The 22161-nt window shown below is 33.5% G+C and overlaps 1 protein-coding gene and 1 pseudogene across 2 annotated transcripts in view; one reads left to right on the forward strand and one right to left on the reverse strand.

The window, feature by feature from the left end:
• Positions 1-22161, forward strand: part of ANTXR2 (ANTXR cell adhesion molecule 2) — a 221844-nt gene that overhangs the window by 81174 nt on the left and 118509 nt on the right. The window lies entirely within an intron of this gene.
• Positions 16843-17426, reverse strand: LOC127540980 (charged multivesicular body protein 1b-2-like; annotated as a pseudogene).

Consider the following 22161-nt stretch of genomic DNA (forward strand, 5'->3'; position numbering starts at 1 on the left):
CATTCTGAGAATGGTTACATATATAGATGCAAATAAATATAGGTTGATACTACATATAGTTGTTTTTGCTCTCAGCCTAGAATCAATAAATGAATAGACAATACATAATAATAAGAAAAATATTAACAATTATTTTTCAAATAACCATGAGTCTGATCTAATACTCTCCTAGACTCTAAAATTTTCATTCTTAATCTCAAATACTATTTTGAGCCCTGATGTTGTGGACCTAGGTATAATGAGAAATAGAGACACACATATAAAAACACACACACACACACACACACACACACACAATTTTCATAGGATATTTGACTCATAATTCTAATAGGATCAGTTATCTTGAAAACTCTGGCCTTGGGATTTTGGCTTAGTCCAAAGTATAGATTTGGTGAAAATTGGAACATAAAGACCCTTTGAGTATTTTCCATCCCTTTATGAGTTAGAAATAATAGTCTCATTGTCTGGCTCTAGCAACTACCACTGCCATTGACTATATCTTTCTCCAAACTCTTAATATACTCACCTTCAGCTTTGTTGTATAATGATACAAATCTTCTTTAACCTCATGGATGAAAGGCCTTGACACTGCATGTAGAAGGTAGCTTCAGATCTGTAACTGTACAAAATGATGTAGAAAATACCACCCTTGCTTTCTAATAGCCTGCAATTCTTAGATTGTGTTATTCATAACCTAAGGCCTTACTCTTCATAAGGCCTTTGGACCATTTAGTCCTTGATCCTTTGGATCATTTAGTAATCCTTTTCTATCATGAGGCCTTATTTGATTTTAACCCATTGCTTCCTGCTCCAAGCTGATAAAATACTCACCCCCTTACTTTATGTGTATATATTCTTTTGCCTAATGGAAATGAAAGCTCTTTGAGAGAAGTAACTGTTCCATTTTTGCCTAAGAATCCCCAGACACAGTGTCTGGCATACAACAGACATTTAGTAAATGTTTGTTTGGTTCATCAAGTAATCACAAGCAGTGTGATGAGCACAGAACTAGTTTTCTGAGCACGATAAAATTCCTATTATTTTGTATTCCTTATTTTTATTTTTATTATGTCACACTTATGTAGCATATATACTTCAGTAGTATATTTACTTAACATATTTGTCTAAAAATAAAATCAGTAATTGTGAAGTTCTTTGAGATGCTGCAGTCCTCAGTAGACATGATATACTGAATGTACTCAGTAGATATGATATACTGACCAGTGTTAATTGAATAGAATTCTTCAACATCACTTCATCCTGATTTTATACCTTGAATATGAATGAAGTACATGGCAGTAACATCCAACTTTCTAGATTGGTAGTTAAAAGGCAAAATTAGTTTTTAACTTCATGATCACTGAGAGAATCATTTTAGGAATATTCGGTTGACCTATGCATTTGAACTTTGGTGGATGTTCAAATAATTCAGTTGTCTATGGAATACTGAGTTCTTTTATTCCCCTGTAATATCTTGCAACAAAAATGGATTTTAATTAAAATTAAATTAGAAGAGATATCATATTTTCTATTTTTTTTCACAAGTGCTATTTCTTCTATTCATCCAGGAAAAATTCAATATTTATTTTTGAATTTATTTCATGCTGTCTTTGGGCAGCTAGGAGATAGAGCTGATAGAGTTCAAGGCTTAGACTTAGGAAGACTCACCTTCATGAGTTCAAATCTGATCTCAGATACATACTAGTTTTGTGATTGTGGGCAAGTCATTAACCCTGTCTGTCTCAGTTTCCTAATCTGTAAAATTAGGTGGAAAAGGAAATGGCAAACCACTTTAGAATCTCTGGAATAAAACCCCAAATGGGGTCATGAAAAGTTAGATACAACTGGAATAATAACTTAATAACAACAAATAAATATTATAAACATTAAATGTATCCCCCAAATGGAGTCATCTTGGAATATAGATAGAATCAGATCATAGATTTTAGTTTGCAAGAACCTTTATTATATATTATTTAGGGCAATCTCATTTTAAGCTTGAGTAAATAATAAGCTGGACTCTTTGCCATGAGACAAGACTATAGACAAGCCATATTAAATCAACTAAATGGTTTAATATCCTTTAGACTGCTGTGCTTAAATACATACATAGCCATTAGAGTTTTTAATTGAGACTTTCTGGCTTTTATTGTGACAATTCAGTGGAAATCATGAATAACAGGAATTTAGGAAAAGTGTGAGTGACAGTAGAAAAGTGTGAATATGAATACTAGATAAAGTTTGTAACATGTTCTATTCAAAGTTACCGCTTAAATCTTCCAAATCGTACCATCTTCGAGCACATAATTATAAATAGTCTTTTGGGAGGAAGGCTGTCTCCATTTTTCACCAATGTAAGCAGGAATTGACTGCAAATTGTTTGGCCAATGATTTTTCTTTGAGAATTATATCTAAGGGATTCAGTTGTAGCTTCATTGCTTAGCTTCAGAGGAAGCTAGCCAGGATGGTTAAGAACCTTAAATTTAGGTCACAATTGATTGGTGAATCTAGGAATCTAGAGCAGAAAAGATTAAAATGGAATTCTGATAGCTCTCTTCACGTATTTGAATGACTAGTTCTTTGAGGAAGGATTGTGCCTAGAGGGAAGAATCAGGAGCAATAAAAGAAAGTTTCAGAAAGGCCAGTTTAAGCTTGAAATGATCATGAAAATAAAAATTAATCAAATCAAACAAACAAAAAGAACATATTAATAGGCCAGACCTAAGCAAATGCACTGCTGTATTGAATGTTACATTACCCTTCCTTGGAGGTCTTCAAGCAGAGACTCTGATCAGTTGTTTTTGGATGTGGATTGGATTGAATGTCTCCTTAGGTCCATTTTGAACCCTCAGTTTAACATTCTGATTCTTATTGAACAGTTGTTCATTGTATTAAAATATATCTTTCTATATTTATATATATTAGCAAGCTTTTATGAAGTACCTACTATATTCCAGTCACTGTGCTGAGTATTGAATTAGATACATCTTCTTAGGGGAGATACAACCTAAGACAGATAACTCTTTCTCACTAACAAAGAGCTCAGATCTTTTTCTAGCTCTAGGAATGCAGATCAATCAAGTTTGTATTCTGGTAAAATCTGATTTTTCAAGGAAAGGAAGGACTGCTGAAGAAACAAAAAAGAATAGAGATACTTAAATGAAAGTTTATTGAGTGGGCTTTTCTTTGGTTCAGTGGCCAGTTGTCCTTGACATAGTAGATTCCTTCCCTCTTCCTTGAATCTGGTTGAATTCTGAATGCTGGAATAATGGTTTAGGAGACAACGAGAGGCAGTGGAAAGAAAGTTGAACTTGGAATTCTATTGCAATAAGAGTCAAGGACTTTAGCCACATCATTTAATCTCTCTAAGTCTTAGTTTTCTTATTTGTAAAATAAGCAGACAGGACTAACTCATCTTATATCAGTTACACTCCTAGAAGGACCCTTCCAGCCTTTGATCTATTTTCCTATCTGTGACAAGAAAAAGTAATGAATTTGGACCTAGAGTGCTTGGGTTCAGATTGTGACTCTTTTCTTTCTTACGAAGACAAATCTCTTAATTTCTCTGGGCCTTAGTTTCTTTATTAAAAAAGGAAGTAGAATTAGGTGACTTTCAAGGTCTTTTCAAGCTCATAAGTCTTTGATCCTATAATCTCTTTACAAAAGATTATATGAAAGAGAATGAAACATTAATGGCAGTTATTTTTAAAGGATTTCCATCCCCCCCCAAAAAAAAATCTTTCTCTTGCTATTCCAGAAAAATTTTAGGAAGGAGACATGCCAGTGAAGAGTTGAATCTTTGTAGGTAATTTGATGGATCTCACTTTGTCAAAGCACTTAGAAAATGAGATATCTATATTTATGTGTGTTAATAAGGTATTTCTATATAATAGGATTGTTTTGACTTTTTAAATTAGTTGAGTATAGGGACATTATTTTTTAATTGCAGCTAATACTTGCTTTAACTAATTAAATTTCATCCTTTGCAGTGAATTTATATTCTTTAGATTTTTTTCTTCTATAGATGACAAGATCTCTTATGAGATTTGATTAAAGTCCATGAAACTATACTATTTTATACTTGTAAAGTGATGGCTATTTAATATCTGTTTAATTAGCTTTTGGCCAAAGATTCTAGCCCCTTAAATAATTAGTTAGTATATGTTTCACATAAATACATTTGGCTCAACATTTAAAGAAAGTTTTTCTTGTGTTAGGGTAACAGATGTGATGATCATTCCTCCTTTTACTTAAATAATTAGCAACACTTTAGTGAAATAACCTTAGATAAAATGCCACAACGCTAGCTGTGTGATCTCAGAGCTCTCTTTGTGAATGTGTACCTCTCATTCCATCAGCCTGGATCATTGATGGCACTCATCATGGCACTGTGATATTTCCTCAGTTGTTTTTAGTTCTATCATGTAATCTCTCCTAAATTAACTTTGGAATCTTGCCTTTCAATTTAAAAACAAAACTGAGACTTGATAGGAAGAGAGTAGAATTGGAGGATAGGGATCATGCATTTTAGCAGGTTACTATTCCTGGTATGAAACCTGGCTGAGCCCTTTTCAGGGCTGCTTATCCATGTTTAGTGTCCACCTGGTACTCAGCTCTTACCTGTGGCTCCAAGAAGCTATAGCATGTAAAGTGATGACACCCTGAGAAATACTATCTTGACAAACAAGCAAAACCAGGTTGAGGATAACCAACAGACCTCAAATCCTTCAGTGAGTTAGGGGGATATCTTCCCTAAGCGTGTGAAGATTTCTCCTCGTGGAATAGACAGATAAGAACAATTGTTGCAATGGCTGTAAGGATGGCTGAAGCTCTTAAAACTTGGTTAGACATTGAAACTGAAATTATCCATTGAATTCTGAGCTGTTGCCAGGTTTTTTGACTTTTGTCTTATTAATGGACATGGATGACTTTGGAAGTGAGAGTGAAGTTGATGGCTGCACAGCTCTTCCTTTAAATCTAATGCACTCACAAATCCAGGAAGTGTATTGATAACTTTGGAAAGATAAGTTTTGGTTGGGATAATGAGGTGGAAAGCCAAATTGTAAGGGGTTAAGAAGAGAGAAGCAATTCTTAGGGAGGTAGAATAATTAGCCTTGGTAAGGAGTTAGGCTATCCCATCATGTAAGACAGGGTAAAGGAGGAGATAGTGGCAGAAGACATCCGAGTGAAATGAAATGAGGAAGAGGAAGAAGCTCATAGGAAATGACTTCAATTTTTTCTATACAATACAAGGCAAGGTACTCAGGTAAAAGGGTTGAAGAGGTGGAAGAAGAAGGTAGTTTTGAGAAGGGGAAATGAGCAGAGAATAGGAGAAATGTGGTGACGAAATGATGTGAATTGTTGGATCAAGTGAAAGTTTTGTACTCATAGGACTATTTGTGGCCAACAAGGAGGGATCAGATAGATGGTAAGAAATTAAAAATTATAAAGAGGGAATGGGGATAATAGTGGGGACAGACTGTTGTAGAAGACAGGATAGAGAATGAGAAGGAAAATGCATATAATGGTATTTTTCTTGGCTAGGAGAAGGGCTCAACTCTTCATGTGAAAGAGTCCTATGTGCATTACAAAATAGGCACAAAAATAGAAATTAAAATGAGATGAAAATAATTTAAATTTTATTTATATGAAAGTAATTTTGCTATAATTAAAAGAATATTAATACATTTATTGATAGTATGCTTCATTACTTTAAAAAATCATGTCAAGTATTGGGAGATTATTTTTTCTTTTAAAATTAGTATTTAATTTCCCACCAATTACATATAAAAACAATTTTTAACATTTGTTTTGTAAAACTATAGGTACCAAATTCTTTCCTTCCTTTCCCTCTTCATTGAGGAGGCAAGCAATTTGACAGAGGTTATACGTGTGCAGTCATACAAAACATATTTCCATATTAGTCATGTTATAAAAGAAAACACGTATTAAAAATAAAGTATAAAATATGCTTTGATGATAATTGTGGAAATATATAGAAGAAATGTACATTTAACATATATTGCATTGCTTGCCATCTAAGAAAGGAGATGTGGGGGAAAGGAGGGAGAAAAAAAATTGAAACACAAGATTTTGCAGGAGTGGATGTTGAAAACTATCTATGCATATGTTTTGAAAATAAATAAAAAATATGCTTTGATTTGCATTAATTCCATCAATTCTTTCTGTGGAGCTGGATAACAGTTTTTTAATTATAAGTCCTTAGGAATTGTTTTAGATCATTGTATTGCTGAGAATAGCTAAATCATTTGCAGCTGATCATCATACGATATTGTTGTTATGGTATACACTGTTCTGGTCTGCTTATTTCACTTTGCTTCAGTTTATGTAAATCTTTCCAGGTTTTTTGAGAGCATACGGCTAGTTATTTCTAATAGCACACAGCAGTTTCCATCAAGATCATATAACATAACTTGGCCAGTCATTCCTCACTTGTGGGACATCCTAATTTTCATTTTTTTTAACCACTAATAAGTGGCTATAAATATTTTTATAATTTAAGTCCTTTCCGTCTTATGTTTTTAAATATCCTTGGGATAAGACCTAGTAGTGGTATTGCTGTATCATAGAGTATGCATGATTTTATAACCCTTTGGGCATATATCCAAATTTCTCTCCAAACTAGCTGACTTAGTTCACAACTCCACTAACAGTGCCTTAATGTCTCAATTTCCTCACATCTCCTCAAATAATTGTCATTTTCCTTTTCTTTCACAGCATCCAACTTGAAAGGTGTTAGGTGGTACCTCAGAAGGAATTCAATTTGCATTTCTTAAATCAATAGTGATTTAGAGCTTTTTTATGTGACTATATATAGGCTTAATTACTTTGTAAAATGAGGCCTTTATCAGAGATACTTGTTATAATTTTTTCCAAGTGATACTTACTGTGTATATTTCTCCATTGTAATTTCCTCTTATTTATCCTATTCTCTCACCCTGTTCATCCTCAAATATATTATGCTTCTGATAATATCTCCCTAAATCTGCTCTCCCTGTTTTCAGCATTCCCCTCTCTTCTCTTACTTGCTTCCCCTACTATTTTCCTATAGGGTAAAATACATTTCTATATCCAACTAAGTATATATGTTGTTCTCTCTTTGAGCCAATTTTAACGAGAGTAAATTTCAAGTGCTCCTACCTACCTATCTGCTATTCCCCTCCATTTCATGCCTGTTTTTTATGAGATAATTTATCCACTCTATCTCTTCCTTTCCTCTGTTTCCCCTACCTTTAAAATATCATCCCATTATATTCAACTCATACCTGTGCCCTCTTTCTCTGTATACTATTAATTGCCCAAGTTCTAAACAGTTACAAATATTTTCCTATGTAGGTATGTAAATAGTTTAATCTTATTGAGTCCCCAATGATTTCATTTTCCTGTTTACCTTTTTATTTTTCTCTTGAGTATTATATTTGAAAGTCAAATTTTCTATTCCTCTCTGGTCTTTTTATCACAAGTGCTTTGAAAGTCACCTATTTCACCGAATTTACATTATTTCCCCTGAAGGATTGTATTGTTTTGCTGGGTAGGTGTTTCTTGGGCATATGTAGTCCTAACTCCATTATTCTCCAGAATGTCATTTTTCAAATCCTTCAATCCTTTCATATAGAAGCTGCTAGATCTCATGTTATCCTGGTTGTTGCTCCATGATATTTGAATTATTTCTTCCTGGCTATTTACAGTATTTTTTTTTTTTCTGAATCTCAGAGCTCTGGAGTTTTCCTGGGAGTTTTTATCTTGGGATCTCTTTCAAGAAGTGATTGGTAAAAAAAAAAAAAAAAAGAAAAGAAAAAAGAACAAAGAAGTGATTGGTGGATTCAATTTCTATTTTGCCATTTTATTCTAAAGTATCAGTGTAGTTTTCTGAAACTATAATTACAACTACAACTTTTTTACAACTTTTTGCAAGTTGATGTTTAGGCCTTTTATTTTTTAAAAAATTATGCCTTTTAGGTAGTCCAATAATTCTGAAGATGTCTCCCCTTCTCCTATTTTCTAATATAGTTGTTTTCCAAGGAGTTATTTCATATTTTCTTCTATTTTTTCATTCTTTTAATTTTGTTTCTTTTTGATATCTTATAGAGTCATTAACTTCTACTTGTCCAATTCTAATTTTTAAAGAATTATTTAAATAAAGAATGGTTAGGTTTTTTATCTTCTTTTCCATTTTGATCAATTCTGTTTTTTGCCAGTGTTCTTTGAAATTTGTTTTTATTGCCAAAGAATTTTTGTATAACTTCTCTTTTTCATTTTATCAATTTTGCTTTTTAAGGCATTCTTTTCTGTATTGGGTTTTTGTGCCTCTTTTACCATTTGACCTTTCCTGTTTTTAAGTACTGTTCTTCAGTTTGTTTTTATATATATACCTCCTTTACCAAGCTATTAATACTTTTTTCCATAATTTTCTTGTATCTCAAATTTTTCTTCTTTCGTTTTTGATTTAAAAAAAAAAAGCAAACAAATTTTTGAACTTCTATAAGAATTTTTTTTTTTTTTTTTTATTCTGAGACCAATTTGTAGAGGGCTGGAACTCTGGAAAGGTGTACTTGTATCCAAAACAGCAGAGCACTTAAGGCTAATTACCTACTCAGTGAGATAATGGTTCTATAAGCATATACTTAGATAAAATGGTAATGTGATGGCTCTCCTCACAATTGGTGTTTGCTGAATGTGTGGTGGTGAGATAATCATAGGCAAGGATTGGAGGGCTGAGGGAGAGATATTAGAGTCTCTCTGCCACAGCATGCTGAGGAGAGAAGACTTCAGGCTCCAAACTCCAGAGTCCAGAATTTGTATTTAATGAGCTTCCTGCTTCCTTCACTTCTCCTCCTAAAGACCAAGGACTTTGATTGATCCTAAGGCCCTCCAGAAAGCTAGCTGGGACATTATATCAATTTATATTTTCCTTTGAGGTTTTAGATGTAGCAGTTTTGAATTTGTTGTCTTCCTCTGAATTTGTGTTTTGATCTTCTTGTAACCATAACTTTCTATGTTCAGTATTTTTCTGAATTGTTGTTTGCTCATTTTCTAGCCCATTTCTTGACTTTATATTAAACTTTGTTCCTGAAATGGAGAGGACACAATCCCAATGTCAGGTTTTTTGTGAAGCTATTTGCTGATCTAGATCTGGAGGTCTATAAGCTTTCAGGTTTTCCAGGGTGATTATATCTAAGAAGAGATGTGTTTACCACTCTTTTCCCCTCCACTCTGGTGTGTGAGTGAGCGCAAGAATTCTTTTCTGCTCTGGAAGTGGGATCAGGGTCCTAGATTCCATGCGGTCACAAGCTTTGGTGTGCTGATACTGGTCTTTGTCCTGGGACTGACTCAGAACAGGAAGTTGGATCTGAACATGTGTAAAGCAACAGAGTCTAGCACTGAGTACCAGCCAAGAGATCCCTGTAATCTCCATATGACTATAAGCTGAATTCCAGAATCAGCTGCTTCAGCCATTGATTTGGTCACCCCCCCACCCCCCCCCACCCCCAAGGCTTGCTGATGATTTCCTGTGGCATGGAGCCTAAGCTAGACTGTGCTCCACATCCCAGTGTGATAGATCTTTCCTGCTGAACTTCTAAATTGTCTTGGGCTGGAAAATTGTTTCTCCCCAATCTTTTGTGGCTTCTGCTGCTCCAGAATTTCTCTTGAGCCATTATTTAAAGATGTTTGGGGGGAAGTTGGAGGGCTTAGATGAATGTCTGCCTTTTCTACATCTTCTTGGTTTTCTCTAATAATTTTTGTTAATAATTTTCATGGGCTTAATTTAATCAATGTAGATGATGAAGTAAATTATTTTTTTAAATACTTAAAACTAAAAAAAAGTACAATAGTAATAGTCAAAAAAGTCAATATAACAGTAGTCATTTTGTCCATTTGATCAGTAGCTACATTTCTTTGTGTGCAGATATTCACTATCTAGAATTTAAAATTAACAAGCAAAAATTTTCTCTGTTTTCAACTCAGAAGAAAGTTTTCCAGAGGAATCTATTAGTTTTTCTTTATGTGGTTCTGCCTAATCATAGCTTATAGATCATTTTTGGATTTGGACTATAAAATACAGGAAGTGAAGTAACATGTAGTAAGTATAGAAAAGTAGGTTAATGCCAAGTTTTGAATGATCTCAAGTGCCAAATAGAGGAGGGTTTTTTTTTTTTTTTTTTTTTTTTTTTTTTTGCATAGCTGCTTGTGTTTGAAGTTAAAGGCAACAGGAAGCTATTGGAGTTTAATTAGTGGAGTAAGGGAGTGACAAAGTCAAACTTGTATTTTAATCCTACATCACTTATTCTTAAATAATCAATATAGAAAAGATTAACTGGGGAAAGAACTGGGGCAAGAAGGCCAATTAGGAAGCTGTTTCAGTAGCTGGATAGAGAAAAGGGGAAAAGATTCAAAAATATTGTGGCAATAGGACAAAATAAGAATTGGCAACTGATTGGATATATGATATGATATGATACAGGGACTAATAGATAGATCCTCATGTTGTGAATCAGGGTAACTAAAATAATGCTTGTGCCTTTGATAAAGTTAGAGAAGTTCAGAAGAGTTTTTGGCAAAAATTATGAATGCTGTGATCTATGATCTTGTGATGCTGTGGGTCTTAATGATCCAAATAATAGAATGAGACTGTGAAAAGAGAGGGGAGCAGGAGGCAGGACATGCTGTAAGCCTTATTATCCACTCCTTGGGAACACAGAGCTTTCAATGCATGGGGAGTGCTGAGAATAAATGTTGTTAGTAAATAAGATGATGGAGTGGTATTGGAAATAAGCACTGGATTTAGTATTCAGGTAGCATGTGACCCATCTTTCCCACCTCTGATTCCTTTGTATCCCTCTGAGTCATCTGAACATTCTTTGGGGAGGTCATCTCATGCTCCTTATGTTGTAGAGTGATATTCTAGACTAAGACCATTAGAAATTTTTAGCATTTACTGCAAAAGAGAATCATTATCAGCATAATAAAAATAGCTTTCTTCTCTATTCCTCCCTGTCATACATATTAAACTTAAAAAAAAAGCTAAATTATTTGGGAGTTCATTGTTTTATGAGGTTCATTTATATGTGAATTTGGTCCTAAAATGGGATTAGACTGAAAGTTCTTGAGAGGTGGTAAAGTTGTTTAGATTTTTGAAGGTCTATGAATCAACTTCCTTCTTTGGTCATTATTCATAGTTAATATGCAGCTGCCATTTGTCTTTGTATTATTTTGTGACCTTTGGTTGGTAAGCCATCAACAGCTGCCTTTGCGTAGCTGACATCTTAAACCTGTAACTTGGCAAGCGGAACAGAGCACATCAGATAAATATACTTAAACATATTTCAAAGAAAGAGAAGCAGAACAGAATGATCCAATTGCCTCATCTTACAGCTTGTTTGATAGAGATAATTTTAGTAGGCATATGGTATAGTAAAATGTGCTTTCAAAAACATTGGCCACAACCTTCTGCCAAAAATGAAATAAATAAATAAATAAAATGATAGCTGGTGATATAATCTCTTGTAAAAGGCAAGATTGAAAGGATTTTTGTCTTCATGTTTAGGATAGAAAGTAGGACATTACTATATGCTGACAGTTTTGTGGTTTTTATTATTGAGATAAAAAAATCAAGGCAAGTATTTTATGGTTAATTAGAGTAAGAAACCATTTTGTATTCCCCCTCCCCCACTTTGGCTAGTCATCCTGAATCTGTTTTCCTTAAAATGAAGTTTTGCTTAAAATCAGATTGGTAGGTTGATTGATTGCTTCTGTTTCCATTTCTCATGCTTAAAAAAAAATGCAACTTTAATTTACACAGCTTTTCAAATTAAAAAAAGAAGATAATCCACCCAAGTCATGGATTCTGTTATCAAGAGAACAAGTGATACAAGTCTAATATTTAATCATTTCTTCTGAGTTCTGCATTTAAACAGACTTTGGAATATATTTTAGTATACTGGATCACTGTGATTAAACAATAGATTGAATAGATGCATTGAAACACTGAGTTAAATGTTACTGCCTTGTAAATGTGAAATAGGATAATGCAACAAACAGAGTTCTAAGGACTTGAAAGAACTAATGTATCTCCTTACTATTCAATACATGAAAGGAATTGAAGAGACTAAAGCCCATAATATCTAACTAGTTGGATAATAATTATTTGTCAGGATAAGTCACTTTTCACATGATATTATAAGGATGTAATTGATAGTTACATTTTCATACATTCCTGACTGGCAGCATGCATCATCTTACAGTTGGGAGTCCTAACACTGGAGGTAAACACTGAGAGGCATACAATGTCCTAAGATAATCCATCTGAAAACTATTACTCAAACGATTCTCATTGTCCTCCAGCTGTTTAATACATTTAAATATCCATTAGCATTTCCCAGGAATATTTCACTGATATATTGGTTGTTTTACAATTTCTCTATGTTTCACTTTATTGTTTGGTGGATCATCTGAAAATATAAGGCTGAGTCAGTAATGCTGCTGCTTCTCATTTTATTTTATTTTATTTTATTTTATTTTTACTGCTTGGTATATTTATTTAAAATGTCCATTTTTCCTTAGTTACACTCAGAACAATTTTTTTTTACATTTGTTTCTAAAACTTTGAGTTCTAGATTCTCTCTTATCCCTATCCCCAGACCCTATTAAAAAAAAGTACACTATGAAATTATGCAGGATATTTCCATAAGTCATGTTGTGAAAGAAAATGTAGATTCCCCCCACAAAAAAAGCTTCAAGGAAAATAAAGTTTAAAAAATGAGAGAGAAAATTCTTTAATTTGTATTTAGACACAATCAGTTCTTTCTCTGTATATGGATAGAATTTTTCACCATAAGTGCTTCAGAGTAGTTGTGGATCATTGTATTGCTGAGAATAGCAGTTACTCACAGTTGATCATCCCAAAACATTGATTTTATTTGTCAAGCAAAGTACTGTGCTTGAATTCATGGAGGATTTTCCAAGTTTTTATGAGAGCATCCTGTTCATCATTTCCCATAGAACAATAATAGTCCATCATAATCATATTCCAAAATTTATTCAGCCATTCCCCCATTGATGGGCATTCCCTTAAGTTTCTATTTTTTCGCCCTTCTTTGAGGCAAGAGCTACTAGAAATATTTGTGTATAAATAGGTCCTTTTCTTTTTTTTTTTTTTCCAAAAATGTCTTTTGGAATTCATGCTTAGTAATAGTATTGTTAGGTCAAAGGAGATACATGATTTTATAGCCCTTTGGGCATCTTATCTTTTTGATCATTTATCACTTGGAGCATAGCTCTCTTTTTTGGTTGTTGTTGTTAATGTGATTCAGTTTCCTTTACATTTGAGATATGAGGCCTTATTAGAGAAACTTGCTTCAAAATTGTTTTTACTATTTCTATTGCTAATTGTATTTCCCTCATTTATTCTATTATCTCTCCTCTCTTATCCTGTCCCTCCACAAAAGTGGTTTGCTTCTGACCACTCCCTATCCCAATATGCTCTATCTTATATCATCCTCCCCCTTTCTTGTATGTCATTCCCTTTCTACTTTCCTGCAGGGTAAAGTAGATTTTTATACCCATAGTGAGTATGTATGCTACTTTCTCTTTGAGCCAATTCTGATGAGAGTAAGGTTCATTCACTCTCCCTCTCTTCCTCCCTTCCCCTCTATTGTGAAAGCTTTTTTTGCCTCTTCTTATGTCAGATGATGTATACCATTGTATTTCTCCCTTTCCCTTTCTCCCAATACATTCCTCTCTTACACCTTAATTTCATTTTTAAAATATTATCTCTTCATATTCAATTCATACTTGTAGCCTTCAAGTGCAATAATAAGGAGAACATCTAATGAGTTGCAAGTACCATGTAAGAATATAATTGATTACCTCTTTATATTTCTCTCAAGCCCTATATTTAAAAATCAAATTTCTATTCAGCTCTGATCTTTTTATCACAAATATTTGAAAATGCCCTGTTTTATTGAATTTCCATCTTTTACCCTGACGGATTTATTATCGTTTTGTTGAATAGGTTATTCTTAGTTGTAATCCTAACTCCATTGCTCTCTGGAATATCATATTCCAAACCTGCAGTTCTTTAATGTAGAAGCTACTAAGTTTTGTGTTATATTGAACTGTGGCTCTATTATACATGAATTGTTTCTTTCTGGATGCTTGCAGAATTTTTTCCTTGACTTGGGAGTTCTGGAATTTGGCTATTATATACCTGGGAGTGTTGGAATCCTTACCAACTGCTAACTAATTAGAGTTGATCTAATCTTACAAGAAGATGTTTTGGCCAGAACCTGAAACAAGGTACTAAATAGAACTAATTAAGACAAGGCTTGTGTTCACACCTTTACTCATTGGAGTTCAATGAGTTCACACCTCCCTTAAAGCTCATTGGGCCAGAGAGCACTATGGGAGAAAACCCATAATCCCATTCTCTCAGAAGAGGCAGATAAAAGGCCAGCGATGAGGGATCTATGGCAGAATACATTTTTTCCTCTTGGCTGGCTGATCGCGCTGGACTCAAGAGGAACGACTCTGGTGCAGAGAACACTTTGACGGATTTCAGTGGAGCTAAGCCATAAGCCCTCTCTCCGCGGCAAGTTGGTGGCTGGGCTCCCCAGAAGGAGATAAGAGAGACCTTCCATCTCTGTCTTGGTTGGAGGCAGAAGAAAGCAGAGGCAGAGGCTGAAGGACAGAACCTTTGGATTTGGAGACATCTGAAGGGCTCCAAGCCTCTAAACCGGCTTTGCCTTGAGAAGAACAGGAACTCCAACATTTGAACTCATGACACGGGAGTTTTCATCTTGGGATCTCTTTAAGGAAGTAATCAGTGGATTCTTTCATTTTTTGATCATGACTTTTAGATAAACCAATAATTTAAAAATTATCTCTCTTGGAACTATTTTCCAGGTCAATTATTGTTCCAATGAGATAGTTTACATTTTTTTCTATTTTATCTTCCATTTTCTTTATTGTATCTTGACTTCTTACAAAGTGCTATTTTAATTCTTTTAAAGTTATTCTGTTCTTAGAAACAAAATGATAAATTTGGATTTAGGAAAACCTAAGTTTAAACACTATCTTAGACCTTTGTTAACAGTATGATCTTGGACAAGTTATTTAATTTCTCTATGAGAAGTTTCTGTGTTGTCTACTTATCTTTTCCTTCCCTTTCTTTCTCCCGAATCAGAGTTCCCAAATTGTCATTAACTTATCAATGATTATTAGTTCAAATCAGTTCCAAATAAATCTAATTGATTTTAGTTAAATTATATTTGCTGAAGTCTCTAGTAGGTTAGATAAGAGTACAAAGTAAATAATTTGTGTGTGTGTGTGTTTTTACAAATTAGCAGAATTTTAATTATGATCTTTTATCCTACTTAAAAGAAAAAGTTCCATATTTCAACAATGGAAAATAAGAGGATTTATACTTTATGTGCATTTGATCTCTGAAAATTCTTTTCTCTGACTCTTTAGAGTATTTCAATAGAAACAAATATAACAACCACTTTTATACAGAGAAAAAGGTATCATTCATTTAACAAAATTTAAGCTGTCACATGAAGACAGAAATACTGTAATCATATACACAAGGCCTACTGCTCAACAAATAACAGTTATTTCACATTGCATTTACTTGTTCATATATTTTTTTCATTTATGCTCATTCTTATAAACAGTGGAAAAAACTTTGAATGAATGGGTAACATTTACCTAAGAAAGGTCTGGCAAAAGGCTTTATGGTAATTTCACTTCAATGCCTTCATGTCTCACAACAGGGAGAATCATTCCTCAATAAAAACTTTCTTATTTGGAAAAAAACAAAACAAAACAAACAGAAAAAGCAATTCAATTATTTTATGAGGGAATCTTTCATTAGGGGGACTAATCACCTTCCCCCCCATCACTATACTCATTTAACCTCAATTTGTATACTTGCTACGATGTTTTAGTAATGCATCGTTTGGCCATCCTTTTGTGACTACTAAATTAAAACATCATAGCTACATGTTAAAGTTGCATTTTTTAATAAAATAAACCAGCCATTCTAAGAGTCTGAATTAACACTTGGGCAACAAAATTCAGTAACTCTTCCCTCTCCTTCCCAGAATACCTTCAAACTACTTTAACTTCCAATTGACTAGATGAATGTTTTTGTTGTAATGTATGACCATACTTAAAAACTTCTGATCCACTTCACCTTCCCAATGAGCAGTAAAATATTACTTTAAGACATATTGGACTATAAAATGAAAAAAAATACCTCTTGAAAAAAAAAAGATATATTGGACTAACACATTTAGTTTGGAGTATCCCATTACTTATTTCTTTGTTCTTGAAATTCTCATTTAAAACAAAATAACAGGTAGGAGTTTTCCCCAAGTGAATCAACAATGGTCTCTGGGAATGTGCATGGTAAGAGTTCCATGTAAACTAACATAAAAATATCAGCTAATAAAAATCCAACAGGATAATTTCTCAATTTTACCATTTCATTGAAGAGATAAGTCTGGAAGTCCAAATATAGCTGTGAGTTAGCCACCTAATCTTGCAAACAGCAAATGTGAATGAGTCTTAATCTTTCCTGAAAATGAAGTAATGTAGCATTTTTTCCTGGTGATTTTTAATGAGGATGTTTATCTCATTAAAGAACACACAAACACATATACTTTCTCTTTGTATCTCTCTCTCTCTCTGTGTCTGTGTGTCTTTCCATCTTTGCCTCTCTCTCTCTCTCTCTCTTTCTCTCTCTCTCTCTCTCACACACACACACACACACACACACACACACACACACACACCCACACAAAGTCAGTAACATGATGAGACTGGTCAATTATAGAGGTCATTATAGAGACCAGTCTCTATAATAGTTTATCCTATTCAAGTAATATTTGTGCCGTCAGAACCAGTCTGATCCTGTGGGAGTTCCATGTTGATATCAAGAACTACTTCATCTGTCATTTCTTGAAGGACATATTTACTTGGTTTTGTGGAGTTCTTTATGCTGCTCATAGTGTCTTCTGTTTGTTTTGTTTGGACATCTAATGTTTCAAACTGGCTTCAAATTTGTCCATTTGTCCAGGTTTCTTCTCAGGATTCAAGCTCCTCAATGTAGCATCCATAGACTTAATTACACCTAACTGATTTAATTAACTTGTTCATTGTCATAGCTGTCTGAACTCTAGTTGTTATATTATCTACCCGAGCACTCATTCTCAAGAAATTAATTGCTTGGTTTTTTCTGATGAATTGTATTTTCAGCACATATTCATGCATATCTGTATTGCCCTTCTGAATGACCTTTTAAATATAGGTTTTTTCAGTTTTTTCTTATTTATCACATTTTTTTTTACATTCCTCTTAAGCTCTTTTGGACCAGACTTCAGGTTAAATAGATGTTTTTACATGTTCCATAATTGGATCTGCAGTTTATCCCAGGGCTGGTGGTGGTGCCTATGGGATACTAGATCTGTGTAGATTATAGGCTGCAAATCATTGGAGCGCCTCTGCTTGCACTTTCATGGAGCTGACTGCCCAAAGTATATTATTTTTGCAAGCATTCTTTCATTTATCAGCTTATTTACCCTGGATAAAGAAAGGAAATGAGGCAATAATGGCAATTTATTCTTGATGTAGCTATGATGGATCTTAATAATCACCACTTCCTTTTTCTACTTCTTTGTCCCATCTTCAGTACATTTTCCCAGCATTAAAAGAAAGGAAGTTTATTTTCCAAATACAGCATTATATTTATAGAGATGTTTTCTATTGCCTTTTAAAAGAAGTGGCTGCTAACAAAGATATTCTACTTGTTCCTAAGAAATGTTATGAGCTGGCACCATGTCCATGAAACTATGGTTTTTTAAAAATATTCATACTTCATGAAATATTGCTCGCATTTTAACTCACAGTAGCCAGTGTGCAAAATATTCATTTGCTCCTTGCTTTGTGAATATCTAATAAAAGATTTCCATTTTATGATCCATTAAAATAGGTGAAAAATTAAGTAAAATTGTGAGACATTTGCTGGAAGTAATAAATAATTTACCTCCAGTTTTCACAGACTGAAAATTAAACTGGCAACTACTCAAAAAGTTATTAAAATTATGGTGACTAAAGATATTTTGAAATCAAGTGCTGGTATTTAATATTTAACATAGCTTTTAAAAAGTTAGTTTTATGAACAATAAAGAGCATAAATTGTTATGAATGGGGTTTTATTTTTGTTCATTTCAACATTTTCTTTCAAGTTTGTCTGTGTAAATTGTTGTCTCACAAATCTATATTTTGCCTACAATCTTGCCACCAATATGTTTAAATATATACCCAGATAAGTGTGTCTATCATAGATACTATTTAATTATACAAATTAGTTCAGTGTTATATTGTAAGCCACAATTTTTGTAACTGCTTTTACATGAATCAACAAATACATGCCAACATAATAAATTCTCCATAACAAATTGGAATATTAAGCTTTTACAAAAAGAATGTTAATGTCTTTTAGTCCAGTCACCTTGCTGCTAAAATGGTTATTCTTCAACATTGTTGGCATAGGTCATCTATTTTTTATTTGAAAACTTCCAGTGATGGGGACTTCTTTCTTTCAGATTGAAGATAGGCTCACTTTTGAAATGCCTTAACTGCCCTAGTTACATGTAAAAACAATTTTAAATGTTTATTTTAAATCTTTGAATTCCAGCTTTTTCTCTTCCTCCTATCACTCTCCTGCCCATTGAGAAAACAAGGAGTTTGATATAGTAGTCATGCAAAACATTTTCATAATAGTAATGTTGTAAAAGAAAACTCAGACCAAAAAAAAAAATCCTCAAGAAAAATAAACTTTTTTAATGTATGTTTCCATATGTATTCATACACCAACAGTTCTTTCTCTGAGGATGGATAGCATTTTTCATCATCTGTCCTTCAGTATTGGACTGGATCACTGTACTGATGACAATAAGTGAAGTTTACAGCTGATCATCTTATACAATCTTATTGTTACTTTGTGTGCAGTACATTTCACTTTACTTAAGCTCATGTAGATCTTTTCAGACTTTTATGAGAGCATCTTGCACATCATTTCTTATAACACAATCATATTCCATCATAATCACATAGCATAATTCAGTTGTAAAGATTTTTGTGCATATAGGTTCTTTTCCCTTTAAAAAAAATTTCTTTTGAGATAAATACCTAGTAGAGTTATTTTCTAGGTCAAAGATATGTATGTTTTTATAATTAAGTAATTATTTTCTTTAGTGGGCTTTTGTACCTCCTTTCCTATTTGACCAGTGTTACTTTTTAAGATATTCTTCTTTTTAGTGAATTTTTGTGATTCTTTTGCCATTGGTCAATTCTATTTTTAATGTATTATTTTCTTCAGTATTTTTTGTGCTTCTTTTACCAAGTTGTTCATTCTCCTTTTACAACTTCTTTCATTATCTTATATCTTTTTCCATTTTTCCTTTCCCATTTTTATCTCTTCCTTTAACATTTCCAGGAATTCTTATTGGACTTGGGTTCAATTGGCATTTTCTTTGAAGCTTTGTTAATAGCTATATTTATAGTATTATCTTTTTCTGAGTTTATTTCTTAATCTTCCCTGCTACCATAATAGCTTGTTATGGTTAAGTTGTTTTTTTGTTCATTTTTTTTCAATCTGTTTCTTGACTTTGAACCTCCATGTGAGCAAAGACTAATTTTAAAATAAAGTAGGCACTGTCCCAAGCTTCAGGCTTTTTGTACTGCTACTTTCAGAACTAATTATATGAGTCTACAAGTTTTTAGTGGTTCTTAGATAGCATGATTCAGGAAGTGGGATAGTTACAGCTCTCCTGCTCTGCACGAGAGCTAGTTCTCCTCTTTTCTTTAGAAAGATGATCAGCTCTGTTGCTCCCTTGTGACTATTAGTATATATTCCTCTGTGCCCTGAAACAGCAATCCCGAACTGTGTAGGCATAACAAAGTTGCCAATGAGCACTTCCAGTATAGGATCACCTCTGATCTGTTATCTGACCCTCTTTCTGTCTCTGGGCTGAAAAGTCCTGAAGCTGCTACTTCTAATTTGGCCACTGTTGCCACAGCCAATCATGTGTGGGCTTTCAACAGAAGTTCTCTCTGGCATCATAGACTTATTCTGCTTATCTTTTAATCTTTCGAAGGCCAAAAGAAGTCTCCCCTCAATATTTTTTTTGGCTCTGAGACTCTAAAATTTTAATCATAACCTTATTTTATTTTTTTTTTTCTTTATCCTCTGAGTACATTTAATATCAAGGATGATTTAAATACCTTTTTAAGGGGAAAAATGAACTTATTCTACATGTCATAACCTTATTTTAAAGTTGTTTGGAGGAGAATGTTGGGAGAGTCAATTGGGTGGCTACTCCTCCTCTACCATCTTGGCTCTCCCTCTCTATTATTTTGCTTCTGAAAACAACTTGTGATACAAGAGAAAGAAGAATTTCTACTTACAGCTTTTGGAGTGAAAACTTTTAACAACTGCTCTAAAATATCATCCATAGATAATGGATGGAAAGGGAAAAATCATGGTAATTCATTTTTGACTAATTACCTTCCTCCACAATTTTTCCTATAGAATAAAAAATGATCTTTTAAAATTTACCTATTTAGCTGGATAAACCAACTATGTTTTTAAGAGTTTGTTCACCAGAAAATCAAAACCAAAATTAACTTAATAAAGGAAAAATAAACTCTCCACCTGCTTACATCCTGTTCACTTCTCTCCACCCCCAAGAAGTATGATGAGATGTGGGTGGCTGATATTGGGGGTTAGGGGATGATGCAGAAAGAGGAACCTGAAGATAGAGATGCTGAAGTGTTATGTCAACTTCCTGGCCAACTTCACAGTGTTGCTTAGCATCAGTCTTGTTTATTGCTAACAAATCAAGAGTATAAAAGAAACTCTTCCTCCTCTGTTAATAAATCAAGAGTAGAAAGAAACTGTTCCTCCTCTGCCATCTTGGCTCTACCTCTTTACATATACTTCTTATGTAGTGTGTGCTGGTGTGCTTACTGAATTTATTTTTCCCCTCTTCAAAACATATTCTCTCTCTCTCTCTCTCTCTCTCTCTCTCTCTCTCTCTCTCTCTCTCTCTCTCTCTCTCTCTCTTCTCTCTCTCTCTCTCTCTCTCTCTCTCTCTCTCTCGCAATTAGGGTTAAGTAACTTATCTAGGGTCACACAATTAGGAAGTGTTAAGTGTCTGAGGCCAGATTTGAATTCAGATCCTCTTGACTTCAGGGCTGGTGCTCTATCCACTGTCACCTAGCTACCCCTTTGGCCAATTTCTTATAAAGAAAATTTATTTTCAGAGGATATGTTAATCAAGTTACAACTCAAAGTCAACCTATGTCAGGTTAGAGCGTGAGTGGGAAATGATAATTAGTCCATAATTTTTGCCCCCTTAATATTCTTTTCTCCTAGTAAATTAAAAAAAAAAGAGTTGTGTGTTTTTCCTTGTTTTCCTTGTGTTTTGATTACTATGACCCTTTTCTTTTTTGTTTGCCCTCCTCAAAATCAAATTGAGGTTAAGATAATTTTTCAACTTTCTCCGAGATTGTTTATGCTTATTCTATCAGAGTAGTGAATATTTTTTGTTTATTCTCATAGAACATTTTTGCCTTGTATCTTTATAAAAAAAATCAAGCAAAATATTATGGTAATCTCTAAAATCTATTTATAAAAGTTTAGTCTCAGACCTTTTACTGGCTGTGTAATAGATATAAAAATATTTTTGTCTGTGGAAGTGTCAATCACTTAATAAACATTAAATGCCTGCTACATGCCACATCCTGAACTAAACTCTGGGAGCACAAAGACATAAGCTTCATTCTGCTGCAAATTATTAATAATAACATTGCTGTGATAGAAAGTTTAGTTTATCCTAGAATCTCACCTTGGACTTAGTTTATTATTATTATTAAATTCGAGGTTGTACTTTCTTTGTAAATCCTATCTCAGCTTAGCTCCTTTTTCTTTTGTGTACCTACCCATATGTAATGGGTGTACTATGTAATTCATTACCAAAAAAATTTCTTAATTTTTACATTTAAAATTTTAAACAACCAAAAGGCAACAGATCTATGTTTCATAAGAATATGAAAAAAAAATATTGCTGCACTGAC

The sequence above is a fragment of the Antechinus flavipes genome, chromosome 6 (genome assembly GCF_016432865.1).
Source record: "Antechinus flavipes isolate AdamAnt ecotype Samford, QLD, Australia chromosome 6, AdamAnt_v2, whole genome shotgun sequence".
Classification (NCBI taxonomy): domain Eukaryota; kingdom Metazoa; phylum Chordata; class Mammalia; order Dasyuromorphia; family Dasyuridae; genus Antechinus; species Antechinus flavipes.